The following is a 22,305-nucleotide window of genomic DNA, read 5'->3' as shown; positions in this document are numbered from 1 at the left end:
TAGGTAGTGTCTTAACAAATAATATACTTAATTATTCAAGATTCATCCCATGAAAAATCTGAACTGGTGACTTTTTATTAAGAAAAGAAAGAAAGAAAAAAGGAAGGAAAGAACAAAAAAATAAAACCAATATCAATTAAATCTACAATAGGTAATTGAGCCAAAGAAGGAAATGTACATATAATTCACAGAAAAACCTAAGGACAAATATATGAATCAAAGCATATTTAATATCCCTAGTTATCAGACAAATTAGTACTCTTCTTCTGATGGTGGAAGTGAGCACTGGCACAACCTTAATGGAAACAGATTTATTAGCACGTCAGTTCAGTTCAGTCACTCAGTCATGTCCAACTCTTTGCGACTTCATGAACCGCAGCACGCCAGACCTCCCTGTCCATCACCAGCTCCCAGAGTCCACCCAAACCCCTGTCCATTGAGTCAGTGATGCCATCGAACCATCTCATCCTCTGTCGTCCCCTTCTCCTCCTGCCCTCAATCTTTACCAGCATCAGGGCTTTTTCAAATGAGTCAGCTCTTCGCATGAGGTGGTCAAAGTATTGGAGTTTCAGCTTCAACATCAGTCCTTCCAATGAACACCCAGGACTGACCATCTTCAGGATGGACTGGTTGGATCTGCTTGCAGTCCAAGGAACTCTTAAGAGTCTTCTCCAACACCACAGTTCAAAAGCATCAATTCTTCGGCCCTCAGCTTTCTTTATAGCCCAATTCTCACATCCATACATGACCTCTGGAAAAACCATAGCCTTGACTAGACGGGCCTTTGTTGGCAAAGTAATGTCTCTGCTTTTTAACATGCTGTCTAGGTGGGTCATAACTTTCCTTCCAAGGAGTAAGCGTCTTTTAATTTCATGGCTGCAATCACCATCCACAGTGATTTCGGAGCCCAGAAAAATAAAGTCAGCCACTGTTTCCAATGTTTCCCCATCTATTTGCCATGAAGTGATGGGACCGTATGCCATGGTCCTAGTTTTCTGAATGTTGAGCTTTAAGCCAACTTTTTCACTCTCCTCTTATTAGCACATATTGGGAAAATAATAATATTTATATACCTTATTCTTTAATTCTAATTCCAAGAATCTATCCAAAAGAAAAAAAAATATGTGAGTATCATCTGTAAAATATACCTTATTGTTTATCTTAATTTGCTAAAATAAGAGATTGATAAAATAAATTATGGGGAAGGAAGAATGGAATTATTCAGCAGCCAAATATTATCTTTTTGCATGATATGTGAACTCCTATTATATAATATTAAGGGAAAAAAGTGCAATTTGTGCACGTATTTTGATCCCAGTGATATAACAAACTATAAAGAGAGAAGGACTAAGCATCAAATTTTAATTATGGTTATATCTAGACAGTAAATTTTTTCTCATTTTTAAAGCACTGCCCATTTCTAAATTTTCTATGTCTAGTATTACTTTATCATAATAAAGAAGCTATTTTTCAAATAGACAATTGTGAAAATTATGAGATGAAACGATTGTGTATATTCCTCACTTGGCTTTTAAACTACTTAAGTTGAAAAAACATATAATGACTGCAAAAGTAACAGAGGGGACGTTTTGCAGGCTATCTCCCATTAACTACTATATAAAATGAAAATCTCAATGATGATGACAAGTCTCACTCTGTAAGAAATGGAAGGATTTTTCAGACTATGCCTTCACTATTCTGTTACAGAAAATTTCATGAACTCCTTTCTTGGATTTATCAAAGTCATAATCTCTGTTGACTATATCAGTTCAGTTCAGTTCAGTCACTCAGTCGTGTCCAACTCTTTGCGACCCCATGGACTGCAGCATGCCAGACCCCCCTATCCATCACCAACCCCCAGAGTTTACTCAAACTCATGTCCATTGAGTTGGTGATGCCATCCAACCATCTCATTCTCTGTTGTGCCCTTCTCCTCCTGCCTTTAATTTTTCCCAGGATCAGGGTCTTTTCAAATGAGTCTGTTCTTTGCATCAGGTGGCCAAAGTATTGGAGTTTTCTAATCTATACTGTAATTAATGTGATTAATAATATATGGATTATGTATGTAATACATGTGTGCTTAGTCGCTCAGTCATGTCTGACTATTTGCAACCCCAGGGGCTGTAGCCCATCAGTCTCCTCTGTCCATGAAATTCTCCAGGCAAGAATACTGAAGTCGGTTGCCACTTTCTCCTCCAGGAATCTTCCCGGCCCAGGGATCGAAGCAAAGTCTACTGCATCTCCTGCATTGGTAGGCAGATCTTTACCACTAGCGTCACCTGGGAAGCTGATATAATAAATATGTAAGTTTATGTTAATATGTTTATATATAATGAATATTGCTTAATATAGCCAAATTCTGGTGAAACACTATAATATGATAGAGAGAATAATGCCACCACCAACAGTGATAATTATTGTAGCTAATACAACTTGTTTTGAACACCTATTATGTGCCAAGTAACGTGTCAGACATGATTGTGATTATCTCATTTTATTCTTAAAATAATCCCAAGGGATAAGAAATGTTATTACAACTGTATTTCAAATGAAACCTGGTGTTGAGATCAAGTCATTTGCCCAAGGTCAAACATATAGGGATGGAGCCAAGGTCTGAACTCAGGTGGCTTGATTCTAAAGGAAATATGAATCATTAGGCTCTTAACCTTTCAGTCTGAGTGAGGAGATATATGGGCCTCAGCCTGAGCAGATGGAGTTTGTCCGCTGTGGACATATGCTCCAAGATGAAGAGGAGGAGGAATTGAGCCCTGTCCAGATAAGACACCACATATTTCTCATTCTCAAGATTAAGAAGACTTTCCCGATTATGCATGTGCAGAAAGGCCCCTCGGAGATCAAACAGGGAGTGATGTCACCTACCCACAGGCCTCTTCACTAGAATCCACTTTGACTAAGCGAGGGGTGTGCACACATGGGAAGAGTCTGAGATACATAAGTATGGACTCAGAACCAGGTAAAGCAAGATAATTGGCTAAAGAAAACCCAGAAAAAATGCCCCATATAAGTGATTCAAACTGCCACGAGGGCACAGCTCTCTCTGAGCCCATGTGTTTATCTATTCACATGTACCCTTTTCCTTTTATAAGCACTTAACATGTTTCACTACTTTTCGTGTCTTCATGGGAATTCATTTCTGCAAAGCGAAGGACCAGGCCTTGTTGCTGATTCTGGTCTAGTGGCTAGGATTTAACGCTCTCACTGCTGTGGCCTGACTTCAGTCTCTGGTTGGAAACCAAAATCCTGCTTCAAGCAGCTGCAGACTGAGGCCTTCCGAGACCAAGTCCATTCAGCACAGACTTACTAGGACCCTCTGCTATGTGCTTGCTTAGTATTACATGTGGCCCATGGACCACAGGCATCATAATTGCCATTAAAACAATGAAGACTTTTAGAACCCACCCCAGCCAAACCAGATGGGAATCTATGGGTATATAGCTATGCATCTGCATTTAAAATCCTCATTTCAAGTGATTCATGTGTATTTCCACATGTGAAAAACAGACTGGATTCCTTGATAAAAAGTTTCCTTCTCACATCTGTCTCTTTGAGACCTAGCATGAAGGTTCTGAGAAGTAAAATATTGCCTGCCATGTTAGTAAACAAAGGATGTCACAGTCATCAGTGATTGCAGCCCTTCAACAGTGAGCCCTGAGGGAACTAAGGAAGGAAATTAGGAACACCTGCCATCTAGCAGTCATCAGACTATGTCCACTCCCTCCAGTGAGCCCTGAGGAAACTCAGGTTGTGAAAACCCAGGATACTGGTTCCAGACAGCTGAGGTATATATCAAAGGAATGATTTCAGTAAGCCCATATTCTGACATCTTTCCATACACAGAAAAGCACTACATTCCTTAACCTGAGATATCTAGTTTTCTTTTATTAACAATAATCTTGTGTTCCTACCACCTACCCTTTGTTGAGAAACTCCTGTGTGCTCCAGCTGCCCCCTTGCCTACTCGGAGAAGTTTTCTCAGGATTACTTGAGATGCCGCCTCTAGGGCTTGAAGACTTCAGTAGGTCCACTGAATAAAGCATATAATAACTCTCAACTTTTAGTTTGTGTATGTATCTTTTAGTCAACAGTCCCTATAAATGTTTGCCAAATATATAGATGGGTGAAAGAAAGAATGAGTATATATCATTTAATCTTAAAGACTATCCCAAATGGATTCACTATTTTGTATCACATTTTTCTTGTCTGCTTTCATCTTACCCCACTGAAATGGTCCTCTCTGACAGTAAGTTCTGACAGTTCGTTGTGTCCTTAATTCATGACTATATCTTTTGGGAATTTGTGTGCTTTGTCGCTCAGTTGTGTCTGACTCTTTGTGACCCCGTGGATTGCAACCTGCCAAGCTCTCTTGTCCACAGGAACTTTCCCAGGCAAAAATACTAGAATGGGTTTCCATTTGCTCCTCCAGGGGATCTTCCAGACCCAGGAATCAAACTCCTATCTCTGTGTCTCCTGCCTTGCAGGTTGATTCTTCACCACCAAGTGATCAGGGAAGCCCTAGAGGAAGGTAGTAGGGCAATTTAAAAAATGGGTCTTTTCTCTCAAGACATTGACAGTTTAGATGCTCCAGTCTCTGCTGAGTGATTGATACTTGAGGCCTCTGAGTCACAATCACTGGCAAGTGACTGGGGTTCCTGAATTAGAGGAGACTGGACACTCTTCTGAAATGGGCAGACTGGGGAGTTTGTGGGGCTTGTTGTGATGCAGAAGGAGGGCTGTGTGCTGCTTAGGGGAAGAGCCCTAGCTGTGCACAAGAATGAACTAGTCATGACAGACTGTATTTTGCAGCCATGACCTAAGGAAGGCCCACTCAGCTGCCTTTGTTTTGTTCTTCTGTGTGTTGGATCTGGGTATGGGAGGGTGATACACCCAGGCAACAGGTGTCTTTGTATTATATCTTTATAAGAACTAGCAGGTCCTAACCAAACAACCTTTCTGCATGTACTTCTCACCAGGGCTGTGCTTACATGTGCTTTCTGGGCATGTGTTTACACGCTCTGTGTAATGTGAGTCTCACAACATTTAATGTAATTGTTGGGTAAATCTACCTTATTTACTTCTCCTTAATGATACTGCAACAATCCTCTAATTTCTTTGACCCGTTTCTAGGATAGCTTCCTGATGACTGTGTCCTGCATTGACCTCCTGCTGATTCCATGTAGGACTAAGAAGAGAAAAGACATTATAATGTTTGACTAAGAAGAGAGAAGACATTGTAAATCCCAGGGAACTTTTAATCCTTAAACATAAAACCTTTAGCCTCAAGAACCCTGACTAAATCAATATAGATTATATTTATTATTTTCATATTTTATTTTATGAATAAAATCTTTATTTTATGTGTAGACAATATAATCTGCACAGATTATATTGATCTATTACTCTAAAGCATTCATGTTGCTTTGCTGTAAAAGTGACTTCCATTTTAATAGCAAAATGCTATTTTTAAAATCAACTCTTGGAAAATGTTATAATATATAGACATAAATATATGATTTTAGACTCTCTATATATGTATATATATATATAAGCTATATACGTGACTGTTGGAGAGTCTTAAGTTAAAATATCATAATTAAGACTCAGTATGGTTCTACAATCAAGATTTCATTTAACTTTTTATTTTTCCATAGCCTTATTTGCTCTTAGAATTTTATCATTTGAATGACATCAATTAAACATAACGACCCAAATTTTCCAGGGAAAACTTTAGGAAGTGCTTGTTTGATATTTTTTCTTTTTCTCTTCATTGTACACTCTGATGACAAGGGAATGGCTACCCTCTCCAGTATTCTTGCCTGGAGACTTCCATGGACAGAGGAGCCTGGCAGGGTCCATGGGGTCACAAAAAGTTGGACATGACTGAGCAATTAGCACTAACACATACACTGTAATGAAGGGGAGGCTAAAAAGTTGCATGTAACCAAAAACTGCAACCTCATCTTTGAAAACTTTCCTGTAGGCAGATGCCCCCCGTGACTGTGGTAAAAGACTTAATGAAAGTGGTTTTAAAAATGATAACACCAAGAATGGTAAGACTCTCCTCCAATGTTCAAAATCTCCTTTCTCTAATGATTGCTTTCTTTCTCTCTTTTTTGTTACAGTGCCAGAGAGAACTATGAGACTTCCAAAAAATTGTTGGTGTATTTATGTCAAATGCATGTGGGTTATATAGGTAGTTCTCATAAGCCATGCATTTTGCACTGACAGATACAATGATGATGAAACCAAGGATAGCAATTACTCAACAAAGGAAATAATGAAGACTTTTATTCTACTTTTCTCGTTGTTCAGTTATAGTCACTGTCAGCTTATCAAGCAAACAAGTAACCAAGGATTATGCTGATGCTTGGACAGTGTTTTCAATGAATCCCCACTCCAACCCTCAATGATGTTGCAGAAGTAGAGGTGAAAGTAAGCCAGATTATACAAATATTAAGACTCTACATGTAGCTCTAAACAAGCTTTGTTTCTGAAAGCACACAAAGGCCATTTTCTCTGTATGGTTCTTTGATGAATCTCAATCAGCTCAATGGTAAAATAAAGCCAATGATGAGTCCTGAGTGCTTTGTGAAATTTTTTAAGTTAAAATTCTAGATCTGTGCTTTAGAGGGTGTGGAGGCCATGAGAACTTGATCGCAGATCTGTGACTACAGATAGTAGAACTAGTCATCAGCCACAGATCCTGTGCTCTAACATGCATCATTGTGTCCCCACTGAAGCCACACATTTTAGGCACTCCCTAAGTATTGGCTATGACTATTAGCTGTGTTAGCCAATGTAACCTCCCTGAAACTTAGTTTCCTGGGAAGATTAGTTTAAGATGATAAATGGGGTAAATGATAACTAAGATGACAAATCATGTCTATAAAATATCTAACAGAGTTTGGCACTTAATAAACAGTAGCTATTATTACAACATGTCTTCTACTATTCAGGGATTGCTTCAGATGTGTAATTCTTGGCTGTGAAACTAGTCCATAACTTCTTAAAGGTAAGAACCACATTTTATACTGTACCTGTATTTAAACTTTTATATCTTTCATTTCTCTACCCTTGCTCATGCTACATATGATATAACTCTTTGAACTGAGTTGTGAGTAAATGACAGGTTATAATGTACTAACATCTCTTTTCAAATAAGAACATGTCAAAGCTGTTGAAAATTTGTTTGCAGACAAGCATGAAAATTGAAATTGTAATAAAAAATCTTCCAACAATCAAAAGCCCAGAACCAGACAGCTTCACAGGTGAATTCTACCAAAAATTTAGAGAAGAGCTAACACCTATCCTACTCAAACACTTCCAAAAAATTGCAGAGGAAGGTAAACTGCTAAACTCATTCTGTGAGGCTGCTATCACCGTAATACCAAAACCAGACAAAGATGCCACAAAAAAAGAAAACTACAGGTCAATATCACTGATGAACATAGATGCAAAAATCTTCAACAAAATTCTAGCAAACAGAATCCAACAACATATTAAAAAGATCATACATCATGACCAAGTGGGCTTTATCCCAGAGTTGCAAGGATTCTTCAATATTTGAAAACAATCAATGTGATACACCACATTAACAAACTGAGAGATAAAAACCATATGATTATCTCAATAGATGCGGAGAAAGGCTTTGATAAAATTCAACATCCATTTATGATAAAAACCCTCCAGAAAGCAGGCATAGAGGGAACATAACTCAACATAATAAAAGCCATATATGATAAACCCACAGCAAACATTATCCTCAATGGTGAAAAATTGAAAGCATTTCCTCTAATGTCAGGAACAAGACAAGGGTGCCCACTCTCACCACTACTATTCAACATAGTTTTGGAAGTTTTAGCCACATAAATCAGAGAATAAAAAGAAATAAAAGAAATCCAGATTGGAAAAAAAAGAAGTAAAACCCTCACTGTTTGCAGACAATATGATCCTCTACATAGAAAACCCTAAAGACACCACCAGAAAATTACTAGAGCTAATCAATAAATATAGCAAAGTTGCAGGATAAAATTAATACACAGAAATCCCTTGTATTGCTATACACTAACAATGAGAAAACAGACAGAGAAATTAAGGAAACAATTCCATTCACCATTGTGATGAAAAGAATAAAATACTTAGGAATAAATCTATCTAAAAAAGAAAAGACCTATATATAGAAAACTATAAAACACTGCTGAAAACTATGAAAACACCATTCACCATTGTGATGAAAGAGTAAAATACTTAGGAATAAATCTATCTAAAAAAGAAAAGACCTATATATAGAAAACTATGAAACACTGATGAAAGAAATCAAAGATGACACAAATAGATTGAGAAATATACCATGTTCGTGGATCAGAAGAATCAATATAGGGAAAATAAGTATACTATACAAAGCGATCTATAGATTCAATGCAATCCCTATCAAGCTACCAACGGTATTTTTCACAGAACTAGAACAAATAATTTCACAATTTGTATGGAAATACAAAGAACCTCGAATAGCCAAAGCAATCTTGAGAAGGAAGAATGAAAGTGGAGGGATCAACCTCTTGACTTCAGACTATACTACAAAGCTACAGTCATCAAGACAGTATGGTGTTGGCACAAAGACAGACATATAGATAAATGGAACAAAATAGAAAGCCCGGAGATAAATCCATGCACCTATGGACACCTTATCTTTGACAAAGGAGGCAAGAATATACAATGGAGAAAAGACAATCTCTTTAACAAGTGGTGCTGGGGAAACTGGTCAACCACCTGTGAAAGTATGAAACTAGAACACTTTCTAACACCATACACAAAAATAAACTCAAAATGGATTAAAGACTTAAATGTAAGGCCAGAAACTATACAACTCCTAGAGGAAAACATAGGAAAAAGACTCCCTGACATAAATCACAGCAGGATTCTCTATGACCCACCTCCTAGAGTAACAGAAATAAAAGCAAAAATAAACAAATGGGACCTAATGAAACTTAAAAGCTTTTGCACAACAAAGGAAACTATAAGCAAGGTGAAAAGACAGCCTTCAGAATGGTAGAAAATAATAGCAAACAAAGCAACTGACGTAATCTCAAAAACATACAAGCAGCTCCCAACTCAATACCAGAAAAATAAATGACCCAATCAAAAAATGGGCCAAAGAACTAAACAGACATTTCTCCAAAGAAGAGATACAGATGGCTAACAAACACATGAAAAGATGCTCAACAGCACTCATTATCAGAGAAATGCAAATCAAAACCACAATGAAATACCATCTCATGGCGGTCAGAATGGCTGCTATCCAAAAGTCTACAAACAATAAATGCTGGAGAGGGTGTGGAGAAAAGGGAACCCTCTTACACTGTTGGTGGGAATGAAAAGTAGTACAGCCAGTATGGAGACCCATGTGGAGATTCCTTAAAAAGCTGGAAAGAAAACTGCCATACAACCCAGCAATCCCACTGCTGGGCATCCACAACGAGGAAACCACGAGTGAAAGAGACATGTGTACCCCAATGTTCATCACAGCATTGTTTACAATAACTAGGACATGGAAGCAACCTAGATGTCCATCGAATGGATAAGAAAGCTGTGGTACATACACAGGATGGAATATTACTTAGCTATTAAAAAAGTATGCATTTGAATAGGTTCTAATGAGGTGGATGAAACTGGAGCTTATTATACAGAGTGAAGAAGAAGAACACCAAATACAGCATATTAATACATATATATGGAATTTAGAAAGATGGTAACAATGATCCTATATGCAAGACAGCAAAAGAGACACAGATATAAATTACAGACTTTTGGACTCTGTGGAAGAGGATGAGGGTGGGATGATTTGGAAGAATAGTATTGAAACACATATATTACAATATATGAAATAGATCACCAGTCCAAGTTCAATGCATGACACTGGGCACTCAAAGCTGGTGCACTGAGATAACCCTGAGGGATGGGATAGGGAGGAGGTGGGAGGGGTTTCAGGACAGGGGACACATGTACACCCATGGCTGATTCATGTCAATGTATGGTAAAAACCACTACAATATTTTAAAGTAATTAGCCTCCAATTAAATTAAATTAATTAATTAAAAAAAATCTGTTTATAACTTTCACCAAGAATTCTTAATTTTTACTATATAAAATACCTTAGTTATTAAATATTTAATATATAATTTTAAGCCATTGATTGAGCATGTATATGCTTAATCATCATAAATTATTCTTTGTCCACAAGTAGAAAATGCCAATTTGGGATTTGAACAAGGTCTATTTGCTCCATGTTCTTTTCACTGAATTTTGCCTTTTCTTATAAAATTATTCTATAGTGAAAATCTCTCAAAGTATTAAGAGGTGTCTTAACATATGCAGAGTGCATCATGTGAAATGCTGGGCTGGATGAAGCACAAGCTGGAATCAAGATTGCCGGGAGAAATATCAACAATCTCATATATGCAGATGATACCACTTTAATGGCAGAAAATAGAGGGGAACTACAGAACCTCTTCATGAGGGTGAAATAGCAGAGTGGAAAAAGCTGGCTTAAAACTCAACATTCCCAAAATGAAGATCATGGCATCCAGTCCCATCACTTCATGGCAAATAGATGGGGAAACAATGGAAACAGTGACAGGCTTTATATTTTTGGGCTCCAAAATCACTGCAGATGGTGACTGCAGCCACAAAATTAAAAGATGCTTGCTCCTTGGAAGAAAAGCCATGGCAAACCTAGACAATGAAGCAAAAAATGGAGACATCACTTTGCCAACAAAGATCTGTATATCAAAACCATAGTTTTTCCAGTAGCCATGTACGGATGTGAGAGTTGGACCATAAAGAAGGTTGAAAGTGAAAGTGTTAGTCGCTCAGTAGTGCAGACTGAGATACAATCCCACGGACTGTATCTCACCCAGGCTCCTCTGTCCATGGAATTCTCTAGGCAAGAATACTGGAGTGGGTTGCCACTCTCTTCTCCAGGGGATATTCCTGACCCAGGGATCAAATCCAGGTCTCCCACATTGCAGGCAGATTTTTTACCATCTTAGCTACCAAAGAACGCTGAGCGCTAAAGAATCGGTGATTTTGAATTGTGCTGGAGAAGACTGTCAAGAGTCTCTTGGACAACAAAGAGATCAAACCAGTCAATCCTAAAGGAAATCAACTCTGAATATTCATTGGAAGGACTGATGCTGATGTTGAAGCTCCAATCCTTTGACTACCTGATGCAAACAGCTGACTCATTGGGCAAGACATTGATGCTGGGAAAGTTTGAGGGCAGGAGGAGAAGGGGGCAGCAGAGGATGAGTTAATTGGTTGGCATCACTGACTCAGTGGACATGAGTTTGAGCAAAATCCAGGAGACAGTGAAGGACAGGGAAGCCTGGCATGCTGCACTCCATGGGGTCTCAAGGAGCCAGACACGACTTATTGACTGAATAACAACAGAAAATCTGGGCACAGTGTAACTTAGTAGAAGATTTGAAGAGAGGAATAATTCTGATAACAGATTTGAGTGTAAAATTCTTATCATCGACAGAATTGAAAATGACATAGGGACAAGAAATATGAAACTCTGTGTATGCATGTTGCTTGGCAATCAAATAAAAAATAACAAGAGAAAGCCTGTGTTCACAAGCACAATAAAATGTAACTTAAATGTGTGGCATTCTCAAAGCCCAAGGGAGAGGTGACAGTTGTGATGAAAATTATGTATATGTATATGTATGTTTATATGTATATGTATATGTATGTTTATATGTATATACCAGGTGGCACTAGTGGTAAAGGACCCACCTGCCAATGCAGGAGATGTAAGAGATGCAGGCTCGATCCCTGGGTTTGAAAGATCCCCTGGAGGAGGGCATGGCAACCCACTCCAGTATCGTTGCCCTGGAATTGAATCCCATGGATGGAGGAACCTGGCAGGCTACAGTCCATAGAGTCATGAAGGGTCAGAGATGATTGAAGCAACTTAGCATGCATGTATATGTATACCAAGTATAATATTAGTAAGAAACTTCTGTTATAAGTGATGGCATATCACTCCTGTTGTCAATGATAGCATACTTTTCTCTTTCATCTTTTATTAATTAATGAACTGAGAAGGATGAGAAAAGAGATGTAGGAAGAGAAAGTGGGAGGAAGAAAGTGATCATATCATGGATAATTATTTGGACTAAATGGTAAAAGATGCAAATTTATAATGAATCGGTGTTACTTATAATTGTAATCCAGACAAACAATACACAGAAAGAGCATTCTTCCTGCCCCAAAAGAGAGACAATAGGCGAGAAGCTCAAGAAAGAAAGAATTGTATATTAACACTTCTAGGCAATCTGGGTGCTGGTTTTGTTTTTTTTTAAAAACTTCCTACCTTAAAATTGTCTATGTTTAAGCTATTTTCCAATGTTTAGTGGTTAGTATACAAAACTCCCAGTTAATTCAAATGACCCTTGATCAATGTATCTCTGTATATGTTCCAGTGAAATATTAGTATATGTCAATGAAGCATTTGTTTATATTTATTCTGTCATCAGATAATACATCCTTATTTCATCAACTATGCACAGTGTGGGGAAAGTTTATTATAATTTTCTCTATCATAATGTAGAATTATGAGATGTACTGGGGGTTAATGAAAGAACGTTGAAAGAGTGGGAAGACAAAAAACCTCTTGAGCTTTTCTTTTCCTATCTGGGACAACACTCAAGGCTGAAAACATATGCTCTGTGCAGCCTAGCTCTTTAGGCTGTTGTGAGGGTCCAAGGTGCTAGTGTTAAATGCAACATGTTTAAATTATGAAGAATTACAAAATTCAAGAATATAAGGCAGCATGCACCTTCTCTTTAGAAAGATCCAAGTGTAGAAGTGAGTGTCTTTTCCTGGAAGGTGGTAGAGAGACTTTCCAAAAATCCAGTGTTGATAACCATATACTTAGCAGAAGCTTTGAGAGCTTTCCCCTGTGTTTACTATTAAAATGAACTGACAAATCTCACAATCAAAACCACCTGTGATATTTCTCTTGCTGTCTTCCTCATAATTCATCCTTTTCTTCGTGAGGTGTCCTAATTTTCAGCTCAATCATTCTCTAGCCACATCCACTGGTCGTCCCAATTCCCCCTGATTCAATGGTATCATGTATTCTGTCCACTACTCACTCTTCCTTGTCCCATACCCATTCTCTCCCTAACCATGTGCTTTCATTTATTCCAGGTGAGAAAGAAATCCAAATCCATACAACCTACCCTGACCACTCATCTGAGGTCTAATTCCATGTTTCCTTGAGAGTTCAGGATGTATCCACTTTTTCTTTTTTAAATCTTTAATCCAGCATGTTTCCAAATAAAATCACCCTCTTTTTTTTCTTTCTCTATTCCTCTTTTGTCCCCTCAATTTTAGACTCTTTTCCCCCTTCATCCTGAAAGCTGGAATCTTAGACATTTTCTTATATTCTATGGCTTCTTCAAACCCTATCTCCAATCTTTAAGTAATAATGTTCTTCCTTCAAACTTTTAAAAACTCTTCTTCAAAACTTTGCTCAGATTTTCATTTTTGCTATTATTCTTTCAAAACTATTTTCAGTTACTTTCACTACCTCTCTAGTCCACAACTTCATTTCAAATACCTGTATTATTTTACTGGGATCCTGGTTGGGCTTTCATTAGTCTTTATGACTCAAATCATTATGTATGTTGCTGACAGATTGATTTGTATAAAATTCATTTTCTCATGTCAGATTTCCATTCAAGAAATCATAATGAAAGACTTGAACTTTTCCAATCATGCTGCAGTAACCATAAAAGACTAGTCCCATAGATAGATAGAAGTCAATTATTTTCAGATATCAGGCAATAGGATACAGTATTATTAATACCACTCAGAAGCAGGTATATTTTACAAAGCCAATAGAAGAATCAAGTGAAGTGAAGTCGCTCAGTCGTATCTGACTCTTTGCGACCCCATGGACTGTAGCCCACCAGGCTCCTCTGTCCATGGGATTCTCCAGGCAAGAATACTGGAGTGGGTTGCCATTTCCTTCTCCAAGAAGAATCAAAACAGAATGCTAAAAAATCTTCATTCATCTGAGAAGAAGGCAGAAAAGGGATAAATAGATAAATCGGAACTGAAAGAAAGAAGGAAAGAGAGAGACACACACAAACAGGGACAGAGAGAGAGAAAAATAAATGACAACGGAAAACAAATGGAAAAGATGGCAGACAAGCCCAAATGTACCAGAAATTATATTAAATGTTAATGCACGGATTATTCTAATTAAAAGACAGAACTTGTCAGGCTGGATGGAAAAGCAAAGCCCAACTACAAGCTTTGCACAGGAGACACACTTTAAATGTACAGAAAAATAGGTTAAAATTAAAATAAATAAAGAAGTATGCCATGTAGGAACAAACATATGAAAGCTGGCATGGCTACATGGGTATAATAATATCAGACAAAGCAGACCTTCAAGACAAAGAGTATTGTTTGAGATAAAGAAGAATGCTCATAGTGTTTATTCACCTGGAAGACAAAAGTCAGTTCATCAGAACAACAAAACAAGCCTACATGTGGAGGTACCTAATAATAGAGAGCTTCCTCGATGACTCAGCAGTAAAGAATCTGCCTGCAATGCAGGAGACTTGCAGGGGCGGGAGAGGTGGTTTCAATCCCTGGGTCCGGAAGATCCCCTGGAGAAGGAAATGGCAACCCACTGCAGTACTCTTGCCTGGGAAATCCCACTGACAGAGGAGTCTGATGGACTACAGTTCATGGGGTTGCAAAAGAGTTGGATACAACCGTGTGACTAAACAACAACAACCTAATAACAGAATTTAGGAATTCAAAAGAAAAAAACCTGATGGAACCAAAGTGAATTCAGTTTTGTAGTTGTATGTTTCAACATTTGTCTTTCAGTATTTGATAGAAAAAGTAGACAGAACATCAGTAATGATACAGAAAATCTGAATGCTATTATAGCTAAATTGATCTAATTGACATTTGCAAAACAGGTCTAAAGACCACACAGCTGAAAATTAAAAAGGAAAATTAGAAAAAAATGTATAATTGATGGGTAATTAAAACACTACTAATCAAAACCAGGGATGCTGCCAAAGTGGTACTTAGAAAGTTAATATTTAACTTTATTAGGAAAGAGAAAGGTTTATAATCAGTAATCCAAACTTTTACTTTATTAAGTAGAAAAAGAAAATTATATTAAGCCAAAAGTGACACAGCGATAAAGAATCCGCCTGTCAATACAGGAGACTTAGTAGGTGCAGTTTTCATCCCTGAGTCAAGGAAACCTTTTGGAGTAGGAAATGGCAACCCACTAAAGTATTCTTGCCTGGAAAATTCCATTGACAGAGGAGGCTGGTTGGTGAGAGTTGCAAGGAGTCTAACACAACTGAGCACACAGGCACACACAGACACACAATAAGTGAGTAGACAGGGAAAAAGCAATTATCAATAAAATAAAGAGGAGAGTATTAGAGAAAATTAACAAAGTCAGAGTTGGTCATCAAGCATGAGACAGATGGTCCTCCCAGGGTGAGCAGCAGGAGTTCCTTTCCTGTGGACCGATACTCCAAAATGAAGATAGCAGGAGAGAGAAAGGAGGCTAAGCCCTGCCCAGATAAAAGATAAGAGGCCACATATTTGTCCTTCTCAAAGCCACAGAGACCTTCCCGACCTGTCTGCTCCTTGGAACTCAGAAGGGGAGTGATGCCAAGCTACTAATAAACCTCTTTGCTAGATCCATCCTGGAAGAAATGTGCATGAGCACACAGGAGGAGCCTGAGATATATCAAATATGAACTCAGAACCAGGCAAAGCAAAATGACTGACCAAAGGAAATTGGGAAGAAATGCCCATATAATTGATTTAACCACCATGAGGATGTAATTCTCTCTCTGAGCCTGCCTCTGTGCCTATCCACACAAAATCTTTTTTCCTCTAATAAACACTCTATTTGTTTCACTACTTTCAATCTTTGTGGGAATTCATTTCTGCAAAGCCATGTGGGCCAGGGCCTTGTCACTGGTCACTGGTCCCTGATGGTCTAGTGGCTATTATTCAGGCCTCTCACTTTGCCACCTGACTTTAATCTCTGGCCAGGAACCGAAATCCTGCTTCACGCGGCTGCTGGCCTAGGCCACAAGAGATGGATCAATAACTTGGAAAGCTAAATAAAATTGATAAGCAATAGCAAGACTAATTGTTTCAGGTAGAATAGAACATTTGACTAGTCCTATATCTATTAAAGAAGCTAACTCTGTTTTGAAAAAACAAATTTCAGACCCAATGGTTACATTGGTAAATATCCTATTTAATATTTGAGAAATAAATTATTAAAATTTGGAGAAAAAATTAAAATCTGTATTTTTATATTTATGGACTTTTAAAGAAAATTCTTATATCCAGAACTTCTGCTCTATAAATTTATAATAAGAGGACAATTCTCAAATTTGAATGCAGAGGAGATTTCTTTTACAAAATTGCTTTTATGCTTGTTATTTATCTTAAAAAATGAAAAACATTTAAATTATAAAGCAATGCTTAAACTATAATACTAATGAATTTGATATATCTAGCCATTAAAATGTATATGAAAGTGAAAGTGTTAGTCACTCAGTGTCTTACTCTTTGCGACCCATAGACTGTAGCCCACCTTGCTCCTCTGTTCATGGAATTCTCCAGGCAAGAATACTGGAGTGGGTAGCCATTTCCTTCTCCAGGGCATCTTCTCCACCCAGGGATCAAAACTGGGTCTCCTCCATTGCAGTTGGATTCTTTACTGTCTGAGCCCCCAGGGAAGCTGCTATAAAATGTGTACAAGGACTGCATAATAATGAGAAAACACACATGGAATATTATGTTAAATGGGAAAAAATTACTGTTGGGAGGAAAGATTATAGTTTTCATGCTAGGGTATGCAAGGACTTTCCAAGAGATACATAGACAATTAAATAGTTTTTTTAAAAATCAAATTCTAGATCTTTCACCGTTGTATATATTTCTCTCCTAAAATTGATATGGCCTGAGATTTCTGACTTCAATGAGACTCTCATTTTCTAATGCTACAAAGGAAATGTATAACTCTCTCTTCTCTTGAATTCTTAACTATGATGAATTATCTGAGATTGTTAAAAAAAAAAAAAAACTGGGGCCCCTAACAAAGGATATTGGGGCCCCTAACTTCACAATATTGACACTGGTATTAGGAAAGGGAGAGTTTAATAAAGTATCAATCCTTTTTCAAAAGCAATTAACCTCCACAAATCATGTAGTTTCAAATCCTTTGCTTTCAAAAAATTTAAAAAGGATCTACTTGAGTTGTTAGGAGGTAAAACATTAAAAATCACTTTTTATAGATGCATCAGTATGATTTGTGATATGGAGCTTCAAAAAGTTAAAAGAGTTTAATGGTATTAGGTAAACATGGTTTTCCAGTACTTACATTTATTGAATAAATGGAAAGGAATTGATTTAAAATTTTTGTCACCTGTGAATAAATAATAATTCTCACTGTTTGTATGAATTAAAAGGAAAAGTTCCATTCACATCAGTAAGAGAATCATTGCTATTAAAATTTGATTTTAAGACTTAATAACTATTCACTGAACTTTTAATATATTTATGATCCTTTGACCAAATGAATTCTACTTAAATTTACAATGATAAATCATTTAAAAATTAAAAGGAAAATGCAACCTTATACTCAAGTGAAAACAGCTTAAATTTTAATGCATATCCACTTTTGAGTCCTAGAGAAGAAGGATCATTGATCAATAAAATAATTTTTAAGCATATAAATAAATGCTACTAGGATATATATTTATGGAAATATGTAAAACATCTGTTAAAAAAACTAGGATGGAAATATGAATTCAATAGGAAAATAAAAGATAAAATTTAATCCATTAAATAAAGTATTTTAATGGATGATTTTAGATATCAAAAAACTATTCTATTGAATATATTTTAATAATTTTATAATAATTTCAATTTAAACTGGCAACATTTATGAGATACCTTTAAATACATTCTTTGTAACTATTTAAAATTATGATAAATATTTTTCATACATCAGCCTAAAAATATGTTAACATTTATAGAGTTTTGAAAAATTTGTTTTGGCCTATAGAAACAATACCAAATTTTAAGCAACTGCAATCTTATTTCTTTAATATCTCAAACAAGTAAACAAACCAAAAAAGTACGATATTTGGAAATTCTGAAAGGATTACTGCAAAATGGTTATGGCTATATTCAAGTACTAGATTAAAAGTATTCCCTCTTCTATTAATTTGCTTCTTGGTTATGTATTTTCCTCAATGACTTTATTAGTTTGAGTTATTCTTGAAATTAAAATGTACTAAGATGTTTATTATAATGAATATTTATGATATAAAATATAATAATGTACTTATACTGAATAAAGATACTTAAAAATAATTAGATATAAATTTAAATGCAGTGAGCTCTGAATAAAGGCTCTAGAAGTCTTCTTGTGGGGCAAAGTCCACAAGTTTTAGTATTTCCACCTTGTAATAACTGTTTCACAGTTCCCCAGTTTTTCTTTATTATGAGATTTTTGTCAATGACATAAATAACTGGGTTTGCCAGAAGCCCATTGTCTGTCAATTAAAATATTTCAGCCTCTGACACAATTTCCCTTTTTATTTGACGTTTTCAATCTGATACTGATTGAAGTGTTAGTCACTCAGTCGTGTTCAACTCTTTATGACCCCGTGGACTGTAGGCCACCAGGCTCCTCTGTCCATGGAATTCTTCAGGCAAGAATACTGGAGTCGGTAGCCATTCCCTTCTCCAGGGGATCTTTCCCACCCAGGGATAAGACCTGGGTCTCCTGCATTGTAGGTGGATTTGCTATCATTGTGTTTATAAAAAGTTAGATTCTGTTTTGCCTTTATCTCAGCAATCTTCACAAAAGTCTGATATTCTCATCTCTTACCAAAGCATAGTGACTCATAAGGTTACACAACCATTGGGAGCAAAGTTAAACAGAATCTAGGTCTAAATTTGTTCTCTATTTTTGAATTCCCCCTCCCATAGAGTGAAAGACTTAATGAATCAGAAAGACTAATGAGGTTATTAACAAGTGAAAGAAAGGAAATCATTGCACAATCAGATGTCTAGGCCTGCAAATTTCAGAGTTGAGGATTAAGAACCTTTCTGTCAAAGGAAGAAGGACTAGGCGACTGTGACAAGATCTTTAATTAGGGTGGAGAGGCTAATAGCTCTGTGCTCCAACACCAAAGGCAACAGAAGAGAAAGGAGTTTTAGAGTGAATGGGAAGAGCAAACACTAAAGAGAAAAGAAAATTAAACAGCATATATTTTCATGGCTCTTCTACAATATGAAGAATGAAATACTTGTTCTACTTGGAAAAGTAGCCTCTGAATGATTGATGCCTCAAAATCTAAAATAATAAAATAAATAACCAAGGAGGAGCTGTTAAGTGAAATGTGAAAGTTGCTCAGTCATGTCTGACTCTTTGTGACCCCATGTCCATGGAATTCCATGGGTAGTCCATGGAATTCTTCAGGCCAGAATATTGAAGTGGGTAGCTGTTCCCTTCTCCAGGGGATCTTCCTAACCCAGGGATTGAACCCAGGTATCCTACTCTTCAGGTGGATTCTTTACCAACTGAGCCACCAGGGAAGCCCAAGAATACTGGAGTGGGTAGCCTATCCCTTCTCTAGCAATCTTCCCCACCCAGGAATCGAACTGGGGTCTTCTGCATTGCAGGTGAGTTCTTTACCAGCTGAGCTACCAAGCATGGAGGAGCTGTGGAGGAAATATTTTTTCCCGAAGAACTATTAAAGCAAGCTGCATTAGAGTAAAATGACTCCTTCCATATCGTCATATTTCCTGCTTGAAGTGTGAAATGTATTGTCATGATTATTTACTTGATAGATAAATGATAGATAAATGATTTTCAAACAAGAGGAAAATCTGGTAAGAACTTCTTTCTTAAGTCTAGAAACAGAAAATAAAAAATAAGTATATTGTAAAAACAAACAAACAAAACAACCTTCTGACTTTGATATATAGAATTAAAGGACAATCATTCAATCTCTCAATGCTTGGGGGGGATATTAGTCCATCAAATTGGCTCATCTTCATCTCCCTAGCTTTGAATGCAGGTCTGTAATCATGAGGACTGAAGGAGAATATACTTTTAACATCAACATTAATATAAACCACTTTTTCACTCATTCAACAAGGCTATTCATTATGAAGCAGCAGCAAAAAGTGGCAGGACCTTCAAAAACTCTTAGAAGGGTGTTCATAATGTCCAGAAGCAGGCATATGACTTAGTACAGTGACTTCTGTCAATCTTTTGGTCCCACATTTCCCTACAGATGACCCTACTCATAAGAAAGAGTATTCGGGTTCAAGGCCTTCAGAAGGAGACAATAAGGGGCTTTTTGAAAATGCTGAACAGTTTTTAAGATATTATTTAAATATTACTTCCCAAACCTCTAGATGCACACCCCCAGGGAAAGATCTCTTAAATTCTTAAAAATATCAGTCACTAACATTTCCTGGTACAAATTTGTGATATCACCTCTCTTTGAGTTTCAAAAATAGCAATGTCTACTTTGTAAATGCCACAGCTTTCTGAAAGCGAAAACTCACCCTAACGTGTCTAGAAAACTGCAATCTATCTTCTCCATTAGGAGTGGCCATGTTTTATTCTTGCTGTCTTTTGCTATCAATATACAATATTCCTTACCAACAATTAAAATTCTGTACCTCCAAATACTTCCCATGTCTCATTGAAATACCATGATCCAGGCTCTGCAAATAAATAAATACTCATTACCCAATCTCTGAAATGTCCGAGGATCTGTCTTCAAATCCTGGGAGCTTCAGATAGATTTCAGCTTCTTTCAGAAACAGCTGTCAATGGAACATGATCTGTTTGAAACAGCTCAGAAGATGTTGCAACCAGAAATTTCTCAACTGGAGGCAGATTAATCATGCCTTGAAACACAACACATGCTACCCAGACAACCTTGTTAGGTGAGTTCTTAGCCTGTGATGAAAAAAAGAGCTGTAATGGATCAAAGTCCCTGCTTCTGCCACGTAGTGCCTGAGTTGTGTGCTTCCAGGGATAAATGGATTGAAATCTTCTCAGCAGAATATAGACTGTCCATTCAGAAAATAATTTTCACCCAAGGATGGTTGCAATGTCCCAGTCATATAAGCATCTCTGTAAACAACCTAATCTCATGCATCATCCAACTATAATACCTGTAATTCTGTTTATTCCCAATTATTACTTTAGTTTTCCTAGATTTTTTCTTCTTGTTCAGTCACTAAATTGTGTCCTACTCTTTGCAACTCCGTGGACCATAGCCCACCAGGCTCATCTGTCCATGGGGTTTTCCAAGCAAGGATACTGGAGTGGGTTGCCATTCCCTTCTCCAGGGTATCTTCCCAGGCCAGAGATCGAACATGCATCTCCCACATTGGCGTAGGGATTTTTATACCACTGCACCCCCAGGGGAGCCCCCCAATTTTCTCTACCTTGTTCTATAAATTGCATATTAGAATTGGCAGGTAACACAGAAAATGTTGTTTCCAATCCTTTCAACTGAAACCTAGAAAAACAGTCTCTGATTCAAGATTTCCAGCTGGCTAAAGGCAACAAACAAAACAAAAGACAGAAAAAAAAATAGCTTTTCCCCCTACTCTCTAACCAGTCATTCCCACCAAGTAAGAAGCTTCTGTGTCTACACTGGGCAGAGGAGGCTTGGTATTCAGTTCAGTCCAGTCTCTCAGTTATGTCTGATTTTTGAGACCCCAAGGACTACAGCTTGCCAGTCTTCCCTGTCCATCACCAACTCCCAGAGCCTGCTCAAACTCATGTCCATCCAGTCATGATGCCATCCAACCGTCTCATCTTCTGTTGTGCCCTTCTCCTCCTGACTTCAATCTTTCCTAGCATCAGGGTCTTTTCCAATGAGTCAGTCCTTCTCATCAGGTGGCCAAAGTATTGGAGCTTCAGTTTCAACATCAGTCCTTCCAATGAATATTCAGGACTGATTTCCTTTATGATGTGTTAGATAGGGGCTTAGATAGGGGCTTTATAAGGGCTTTTTAAATTTTATAGGGACTTGGTGTTAGATAACCTATAAAAATGTTAGAATTGCACATGTTTCTACTTTCATACTTGCAAGAATACAGTTCTAATTTGTCTAAGAAAACTAACCAAACTTCTAAAAATGACCCAAAATTAACATTTTACAAGCATTA

At 37.2% G+C, this 22,305-nt stretch overlaps 1 protein-coding gene across 4 annotated transcripts in view; it reads right to left on the bottom strand.

Moving 5' to 3' along the window:
* Positions 1–20,974, bottom strand: part of LOC122708995 (lipase member K) — a 37,251-nt gene extending 16,277 nt beyond the window's left edge. For 2 of the 4 annotated variants that reach the window (XM_043925962.1, XM_043925965.1), the window contains exon 1: positions 20,870–20,974. The gene's annotated coding sequence lies outside the window, so the exon portion shown is untranslated. Of the gene's footprint in view, positions 1–16,684; positions 16,716–20,866 lie in introns of those variants that run through there. The other 2 variants (XM_043925963.1, XM_043925964.1) reach the window with 2 other exon arrangements.
* Positions 20,975–22,305: the final 1,331 nt, after the last annotated feature.

Source organism: Cervus elaphus, chromosome 15 (genome assembly GCF_910594005.1).
Source record: "Cervus elaphus chromosome 15, mCerEla1.1, whole genome shotgun sequence".
NCBI classification, from domain to species: domain Eukaryota; kingdom Metazoa; phylum Chordata; class Mammalia; order Artiodactyla; family Cervidae; genus Cervus; species Cervus elaphus.
The sequence above is the reverse complement of the archived record's forward strand: the minus strand, read 5'-3'. Positions and strand labels throughout refer to the sequence as shown.